The following is a 10,568-nucleotide window of genomic DNA, read 5'->3' as shown; positions in this document are numbered from 1 at the left end:
CCCACCCAATTTCGCAATCCATAGCGCTCTTACACGAAGCTATATGCCTATATGTTTTAGTTTTTCTAGGGTCTTTTTTGTTCTTTCGAAGGTGCATCCCTGCCGAATGAGTTGAAGGGATAGAATCATGCTGGGTATATTCTGAATCATTTGAATTCTTACCCAAGTACTACCTCAGCTTATTTCATTAGTTCATTTTTTTTAGATGTCTCAAAACTATATCATATTTTCTTTTTTAAATACCTGGCTAACATTTTTTTACATTTTTTTAAAATTTAAATTTTTTTTTCATAATTTTTTTTTTAACATTAAAAATTACAAAACATCAATTTTGTAAAAACAAATGAACTTTAATAAAAAATACATCAAAATCAAAATTTTTTCTTAAATTCCATAAAAATCAAAAGAAAACAAATCCAATGGATGGAGTAACGAGTTTCTTAATTATTGCTATGTAAAGAAAATATCAACCAATGCATATCGACCCAATGTTACGTTGATATTTAGAGAAAGAACTTTATAATTATTATATTTCAAAAAAAACTTTGTTATATATTGTCTTTAAAAAATAGTAACAAGCAAAAGAATTTTGTTATTGCTTATCAAAAAAAAAAAAAAAATTTTGTATTTTGAGTTAAAAGTTCCCAACAGCCCTTAGATTCCATAGCGTAGATCCCTCAACATTGAACTTAAGGCTTCCAAGTAGGGGTCAATATAAAAGGCTTTTCTATTATTTTTTTTTTAAACAGATCTATAAATTTATACACTCTGACACTAAAACATACAATTCCTGATTTTCCTTTTACGAAGACTAGAAGTGCACTTGAGGAAAAATATCAAATGCCAATTCAAAAGAGAATAAACCTGAAATTCAATTTAACAAAGAATCAACCTATTAACCAGTTTAAAGCATACATCAAATTGGATTCTTCAATAAGCTTAACTGTCTCTTCCATAACTTTCAGAGTGGAGAGGCTGGAAAAAGAAACAACCAATACTTGGAGAGCTATGAACAGAATGCTACAAACAATATGAGCTCACAACAACTGGAAATCATTAGCTTGTTGCTAGACTAGTTTATGTGTTCCCATTGTCAGAGCTGCTACAGGCTTGATTAGGAAGGATAGAGTTCCCCAAATCTCCATCCAAACTCATCTGCTGGACTTCCTTAGAAGAGAGAATCCTGATGCGTCGGACACAGTCGACAAACTCCTCCCAAGGGACTCATCTGCTTTATTCTTGCTGTTACATATGAAACGAGAATCAAATCTAAACTTACCCCTCTTTAAGAGGGTAACAGGTAGCATATCATTTATCCAAGTCTTACTTGTTAAAGGATTTCCATTTCGCTTTGTTCCGGTGTGCAAGATGTGACACATGAAGATTTTATTTTTTCTTTCATGGACCAGTAACACTAGCTATGTTTGGTAGGATAGAAGGCGAACAGAAAGAAAAAGAAAAAGATATTAAAATAATGAGGGGAATAAAGAAAATTATTTTATTTTTTTTGTTTGATAAAAAATTAGAAAATAACCTGAAAAAAGAAGAAGTCAGGGATAAAACTGTAAGTAAAATGTTTCCCTTAAGTAGGAAAAATGTTGTCCTTCACCTTTTGGAAGGATTAGATTGGAGGAGATAGGAAAGCTGTAAATCCACACATTTCCTTCCCTTGTCTTCTTCCTATCAAATAAGAAAGAAACACTATTTTCTTTTCACTGCATTCACTTCTTTCCTCTTTCTTTTCTACCAAACATCGGGAAAAAGTGAATTTGCACTACATTAATTACATGACAAGATAAAATGTCAGTACAAAGTATTGGTACTTTTTTTTTTTGAGACGATTGCTTTTATTCCTCAAAGATAAGGTGGTTTTAAAAATAATTATCTTTTTAATTTTAATTATTTTTAGTAAAAAAAAAAAGATTTTTGAACAAAATTATCTTTAATGAAAACTTCTCATATTCAATAGTGAAAAAAATATTATTTTTTTTTAAAAAAAATCAACACTACCACTCCTAAGGAAAATTGATATAGAGGTACAAAAGTTAACAAAAAAATATTTAAAGAACAAAAAAAGAAAGATGAAAAAGAAGAAAGAAAGGTCATCATCATAATCATCCTCTCATATATATAAACAAAAAAATAGAGAAAAAGAAAAAGAGAAATAAAGATAAAGCTATTTTGATTTTCGATGAATTTTTTGTTTTCTTTTCTTTAGTTGGTGGGGTTGCTGTGATAGGATCTGAAAGCCTTGATAGTTGTAGCCCCAAGGATGTATTGGTGGTATGCAGCTGCTGTAAAAGCTCCGACAAAAGAACCAACCCAAAAAAATAAAAAAAATATTGTTACACATCATATTAAAAAAAATTATTATACACCATGTTTAAGGTGTTTAACTCTAAGAGTTTATGTCTTAGTTAAATATAAAGATAGAGACCAAGTTACAATTTTGTTTAAAAAATAATATTGTTACACGTTATATTTAAAAAAATATTGTTACACACCATGTTGAAAAAAAATATTGTTACACGCCATATTTATCTTTTTGTTCAAATCCATTTCATCCCTGACGTTGAATAATTTTTCAATACATCTTCATTTTCATGTTAAATTTCTTTTTGATTTTAAACTTTATCTCTATTGTGAAAACGTTTAACTCCAAGCATTTATGTCCTAGTGAAAGACAAAGATAGAGAACAAGTTATATGCTATATTTAAAAAATGTTATTATTATATATTATGTTCAAAAAAATATTGTTGCAATTGAAAAAAAAAAAGTTGTTACATATTTTAACTCTAAGGGCATGCTTGGTTGGGGGGAATGGAATAGCCATTCCTCCCCTATTCTCATTCTTGAGATAAAACTGCATTTGGTTCAATGGAATGACTATTCTTCAGAATAACCATTCCAAGAGAAGCCTGAATAGCTATTACCAAAGCCCCCCTTGGTAATAGCTATTCCAAATTGTTGGGAATAAGAAAAAAAGTTGATTAGACAAATATACCCTTTTACAATTTAAAAAATTACCTTATAAAAAATACTAAACCTATTTTTTTCTCTCTTCCTCACTCCTCTCTCTAAAGTACAAAAGACACAAAATTTTTTACTTCATTTTCAAAAAAAGGGAAATGAAAATATTTAAATATTATTTAATATATTAATATTATTTCACTATAATAAATATTATAAAGCATATTACTTAATATTATTATTTGAATATAATAAATGTAACAAAGAATATTATTTAGTATTATTTAAATTTAATAAAGAATATATTTTATCTTTTAATATTAAATATTATTTAATTATAATAAAAGGTTTAATTATCTTCTAATACAAAATATTATTAAATTATAATAAAAATATGTTTGTATTTTGGTGAAAATATTATTTAATTATAGTAAAAGTTATTTTGATTTTATTGCCCAAAATATTTTTATCTTTTAACAAAATAAATTCTTTAATTTTAATAAAGAGTATTTATTTCTCATCATAGTTTTTTTTTTTTTGTTTTTAATTAAAAAATCTTTAAATTTTAATAAAGGGTATTTTTATCATTTACCCATTATTCCTTAACCATTTTTAAAATTATTCCTGCCAACCAAATAATACAATAAGTAATAATAGCAATTTCTATCCTATTCCATTCTCATGAACCAATCTACATAATAGTTATTCTTCCTCTATTCTATTCTCTTGGAATGACTATTCTATTCTTATTCTATTTTTTCCAGTGAACTAAGCATGCCATAAGAGTTTATGTTGTAGTGAAATGCAAAAGAGCAAGTTATATGTCATGTTTAATAACAAAAAAGAAAAACAAAATGACACTGCAAGCCTTAGCAGATGTTATACACTTCAGCAGAAGATGTTATACATCAAAACTTCAACAGCAGATGTTATACATTAAAGTCAAAGCTTCAGCACGAGATGTTACATGCCAAGGCCCAAAGCTTTAGCACCAGATGTTACATACCAAAACTTTTTTCTTCCTGTTGATGTTACACACCAAAGCTTGAATCACTTTATTACACACCAAGGCATGTTTTACCAGATTTGAATTACTGAAAAACCCAACATTAATAAACCCAAGAACCTATTATTACTCATCATGCCATGCTTTTTAGTCTGTAGATCGACGATAATATGGTAAGATGGCAAGAGATAGACAAAGAGAGGGTTTTGTGAATGTTAACTAAAAATCTCAAGAATATGTTGTTACCTTCCATGTCATACTCTTTGATTTGTAGATCGACGACGATATGACAAGATGACGAGAGATAGATAGAGAGATGGTGATTGTGGTAAAATTAGAGAGAGCTAGATGGCGAGAGAAAAAAATAGGAAGCATGGCAAACAAATGGCGAGACAAAAAAATTGAGAGCATTTAATCTTCTAAAATGTCTTCAAAGGCAATTTTGTCAACTCATGACAAAAATTGAGTAAAAATAGTTAACGTTATATTGATGGCTATTTTTGAAATAAGCTTATTAGTGGGATTATTTTTCACAATTTCCCTTTTTTTTTACTTAATCAAAAAGATATGTTATTGTCAAAAGGTTGTGATATGTTCAGTCCTCAAATGATAATAAATTAAACCAAAAAATTTCATAGAACTAAAATCTAAGTAAAACACCTAACAGTTTACTGTTAACACCAAACATAAAACATCTCTAACCTATCCACACCTTATTTGGCTAAGGAATCTACAAATGCATGAGCCTCTCTTGGAGTATGCACAAACATTATGTCCTCAATAGATGTCCTATAAGCTGTCAATTTCGTTGAAAATACTCCATTTATATGTTTATTACATATCCAAAAAATTTCCACTTCCGAATATGATTCCTTAATAAGAGTCTTGATTCGCACCCATAATGATGCATTAAACACCTGAAGAGCGATTTTAGTTATCAGTAATTCAATAAATTTTAAATCTTTAATACCAAATGGTGCAAAAGATACCACAAACTGAACCTCTTGAGTCTTGTAAACCCCTTTGCATTTAAAAAGAACAAGTTTGCTTCTGGTAGAACCATCAATATTAAATTTAAATTCATCATTTTTTGGAGGAATCTAAACAACTTCAATTCTACTTTTAGTGCAATGACTCACAGATATAGAATTTCATGAATCGGACCACCACCCAAACTCATTAAATTACATTATCTTCCATTACTTTTATCCAAAACAATAATCTTATCTTGATAAGTAAACAAAATTTCATCACCATCCCATGCTTTATTATTGAAAATAATCCTATTTTTAACAAGCGAAAAAAGAAAAAGTAGCCATTCTTTCTTTTTAATGTATCCAACAATACAATATTCTCACAAGACATTGTAAAGCTTTCCACAAAATTACAAACAACCCAAAAAAGCCTCAACTTTTAAAGCAGAATTCCAAACAGTCCCAGAAACATATATAACACGAAAAGTATTGGTATTAACTATTAACTTGATAGAACATAAAAGCTTTATCAAAAACTTAAGTCTTTTTGTCATAACTTATTATTCCACTTTTTATGCGTTTTTAGGGTTGTCATCAATTAAGCCTCGGGAGGATTATAAGGTCTTACCCTATACATTATTTGTTAGTTTAATAAATTATTTGCCATCAATGGCATGGCTGAGTATAGTTGAATGATGTCAATTCTAGAAAATCTAGAAACATAAGTACTCTAGAAAATATGAGTTTATAAAGTGTTTACTAGCAATTTTTTGTTTGTAATTTTCTTTTTTGACCCTTTTGAAATTAAATAAAAATATAAAGAGAGGTCAAAATAAGTAAATGGCAATGAGTAATATGTAATTAAAAAAAAAAACTTACATTTATACTATGAATATGCCATGTGCGGTGAAATATAACTTCCAAGAACAACTATAAGAGAAAAGTAATAAAAAAGTAAGAAGATCTTCTATTTCATTTCTTCTTCAAGTGTATCTACCATCAACTACAATGCCTCTATTTATAGGTTTTACATAGATGCAGGGAGGAATGAATTTACATAAAGAGGGGGAAATGAATACATGTAGAAAGGAAGAACTAAGTCCCCAAACTTAAGATTTTGCTAGTCCCCAAGCAAAATAAAAGAAAACAAAGAAAATAAAGTAACTTAATAAAAAGTCTTTTCAAGAGATAAAAATTCACCAAGTAATGATTTCCCAATATTTCCTCCGAAATTATCTCACAATTCCAACTTAAGGTAAAATATAGATAATCTTCAAATTCATGCATCAATTCAAAAGAAAGCTCACTTTTGAATAGACTTCTTGTGTCACGACCCGGTACTCCTATCACGACCCAATTTCTCGGGCCATGACCGGTGCATGAGCTCAATGAGCATAGCTCACTAAGCCCAAGCAAGCCTATCCATTTACCTTTGCTTAACAAATTTATCATATCATGCATACACACACACCTTTTCCCGGGTGTGAACATAGCCAAAACACAATGGCATTATCGATAATAATATACATGCACTATACCAGTCATGTATTTAGCAATTTACATTGCATACACATATTCACATTGTTAGATTGTATTCACAATACAAAAGGACCCATGACTTCCAGCGGAGACATTTACAATAAAAGGGATTACTATCAAATGCCAGACACATACCCAGGATATGCACTACGGGGACTCCTCAATCTAGGGTCCAACAGTCACCTGATCTGAAAACATGAATTTTTATAAAACGTGAGTACAATACTTAGTGAGTGAACAAGAAGGGAACAAGCATACCATAAGGAATGTTTATCGAAATCATGATGCATTCATTTTCTCAAAACCATGCAATTGTTTTAGCTCCTTTAAACCCTTCATGTAAACCCCACATGAGTAAATCACTTTACAAAAATCCATGCTCAACTATGGTACCAAAGAAATGGGAAATATGGCAAAAACCCACAAGTTAGCAAAATGGACAGAAAGTTTCTCGCTGTAGCGAACTTCATTCTCGCTGCATCGATAACCAAAACATCAAGGAAAAAGTCTCATTTTTCCCTTAAAACAAGTCATCCTGCTAAAATAACAGTAGCAACATGTAACACATGTAAACTTCCAAATTTTAACAAAACAAATGCTTACATATTTGCATTTACCACCATATACCCATCATCAACATGCACACCATCCCATCATCATCATCATGCACATCATCCCATCATCATCATCTCATATGAAACGGCTTATGCGCATATAGCCGGGTCAGCAACGACTTATGCGCATAGAGCCGGGTCAGCAATGGCTTATGTGCACTCCCACTCACACATAGTCGGGTCAGCAACTCCTACTCGCACATAGCCGGGTCAGCAACGGCTTATGTGCACTCCTACTCGCACATAGCTGGGTCAGCAACGGCTTATGTGCACTCATACTCGCACATAGCCGGGTCAACAACGGCTTATGTGCACTCCCACTCCCACATAGCCGGGTCAGCAACGGCTTATGTGCACTCCTACTCGCACGTAGTCGGGTCAGCAACGGCTTATGTGCACTCCTACTCGCACGTAGTCGGGTCAGCAACGGCTTATGTGCACTCTCACTCGCACGTAGTCGGGTCAGCAACGGCTTATGTGCACTCCCACTCGCACGTAGTCGGGTCAGCAACGGCTTATGTGCACTCCCACTCGCACGTAGCCGGGTCAGCAACGGTTTATGTGCACTCCCACTCGCACGTAGCCGGGTCAACAACGGCTTATGTGCACTCCCACTCGCACGTAGCCGGGTCAGCAACGGCTTATGTGCACTCCCACTCGCACATAACCGAGTCAGCAACGGCTTATGTGCACTCCCACTAGCACATAACCGGGTCAGCAACGGCTTATGTGCACTCCCACTAGCACATAGCCGAGTCAGCAACGGCTTATGTGCACTCCTACTTGCACATAGCCAGGTCAGCAACGGCTTATGTGCACTTCTACTCGCACATAGTTGGGTCAGCAACGACTTATGTGCACTCCCACTCACACATAACCGGGTCAGCAACGGCTTATGTGCACTTCTACTCGCACATAGCTGGGTCCAAATCAACATGCAAAGAAGCATCCAATGCATATCATGCATTTTATCATATTGTGATAACACATAAACCATTGTATAACATATTTTCACAATATAAAATCATTTTACTAAAAGCTTATTCCCAAGGTACATTTTCTAAGATAAGTTGGATAGAATCTTTCATATTCCCCAAAACAAGTTTGAAATGCAAGTCCACTCACCGGTATTAGGAGTAGAAATACTCTTATTTTAAGTCCACGGGTACAGTCTTTTACCTGTATCCAATGGCTCACCACCTAGCCATAATCCATGACACATATTCCAATTAAATTGTGTCAAATAGTCATAAGCTATTTCAGGCTCGATATATATATGATATGAAATGAAAAATGCACGGGTAGCCATCTAGACCCGGTATTGGCCTAAGTCGATTTTTCATCCGATAAATTGGCCAATGCGTCCAATTTCACTCCAAATTAATCCATTTCTCCTTTAATACCTTAATTTACCACATACTATTTAAATAAAGCCAAATTTAGCATTAGAACCCTCACAGTTCCTAATAGAAAAATTCGGTCATTTGGTGCACTAGCACCGAAAATTTTTCTACATAACCGTTTCACCTTAATTCATCATTTTCCAAGCCATTTTCCTTGAAATAAAAACAATCCCCCATTGATATTCAGCCCTCATGGTTCGACCAACAAGGAACCCTAGAGAAATTGAATATCTCTTTTGTGTTTTTGTTCATAACCATGCTTAACTATCCCTAAACACTAACATAGTCTGAAATCAAATTATTCCAACAACAATTCCTCTTCCATACCCATTTTTCAGAATTGAATTCATCATGATAACTCAATATTCAGCCATGGAAATCAAGAACAAAAGCATGGGTAAGCTAGGTATCAAGGAGAATTAAAGAAATTCTAACTTACCTAGCTTGTTTCCTTGATTTCTTCACTTTTTCTTTGAATTTTCACCTAGGTTTTCTTGTTTTTCCCTTTGTTCTTCCTTTGTTCTTGTTGCTGGTTGCCTAGGCAGAATATGGTGAGAGAATTGGGGATTTAATGGGCTGATTTCTATAGAAAATAATAAAATAATCAAGCATGCCACGTGTCACATGCTTATTGGCCAAATTTTTTAACTTTTTTGACTGTTTCTTCTTAATTTTCCACCACAAATATTCTGGTACTTATCTAATCCTACCACAATTAAAATCCCTTGGTCTTGACAAGTGCTGGGGCGAAAAATTTACCGATTTACCTCGGGGAGGAAAAATTACGATTTTGCCCCTATACTCTGAAATGTACCGGAATCAAATTATTTCTACTTTTCAACCTCAAATAACACTAACATTGATCAATATTAACCAAATAGGGCAAAAAACTCGTTTTATAAAAATTTCCGTTTAGTCCTCTAGTGGCAAAATTACCAGTTTGCCCTTGTGCTCCAAATATACCAGGAATCATAATTTTTTTCACTACTAAACATCATTTTATACTCCAATAATCATAATTATATTTCATATAATTACTCTTGGTCAAATGTGATCAAATCTTGGCTAAAAATCTCCATTTTATCATCAAATGGTAAAATGACCGTTTTGTCCCTAATCGGTCAATTTTCCTGATGGACTCCAAACTGGACCTTGAACTCCAAATCACTATTCTAAGCCATTTTGTGGGTTTCAAAATTTTCAAATTTCTCTTAAAATTTCTATTTGAACTAGTTCAAGGCTCGATTTAATTTAGTTATATCACTCGGTACAATACCATCTTTTAATCGAGCTTGACAGGGTCTCACAACTCCCTTCGAGGCCGTGACAACTGTCGCGATGTCTCGATAGACATTCATTACCCGAAATGTCAACCGAAACCTCGCAAGGCTCTTGCATCAATTTTACGTCTCCCTTGTGAGTAACAGTTACTAAATATCATGTTTTAAGGGAATATAAACTATTTTTAAATAAAAAACAAATAAAAAGTAATTTTTGATATACAAGGGTATTTTGGTCATTTTTATCCAAAAATTTTGAAACCTGGTGAAAATACAATATACGATCAAAAAATATACATTTCTTATCTAAAAATAATTTTAGTAATCTAGATCATCCATTTAAAATGAAATTATGGCTAATCAAACTAAATAAAATATTAAATAAAATATTCCATTTTCTTATAAAACAATATTTATAGAATCTTGCATAAACAATTTTTGTAGCGTAAGAGCAAAATAAATTCATATATATAATAGCACACTAAACCAAGTATACAAAAATATTCTACAATGATATGTGGGCCCCAAAAAAACCGAAAATATACAAAACTATAAACCTTTGATTTCTAAGGATGCAAATCCAAAAGCAACCCTCGACAAAATCGGCTGTCTACAGATTGTCCTGAGCCTGAAATGGGTAAAAAGAAGGGGTGAGTTTTTATAAACCCAGTGAGTAAGCAAAGTTCATCTACAACATCTAAAGCCGAGTAAATAGAGATAGTTAAATCATCCCATCATAATATGATTCATAACATTTAAAACTCATTTCAATTCATATAAA

This window comes from Theobroma cacao, chromosome 6, assembly GCF_053813885.1.
Source record: "Theobroma cacao isolate CCN51 chromosome 6, ASM5381388v1, whole genome shotgun sequence".
In the NCBI taxonomy this organism is placed as follows: domain Eukaryota; kingdom Viridiplantae; phylum Streptophyta; class Magnoliopsida; order Malvales; family Malvaceae; genus Theobroma; species Theobroma cacao.
The sequence above is the reverse complement of the archived record's forward strand: the minus strand, read 5'-3'. Positions refer to the sequence as shown.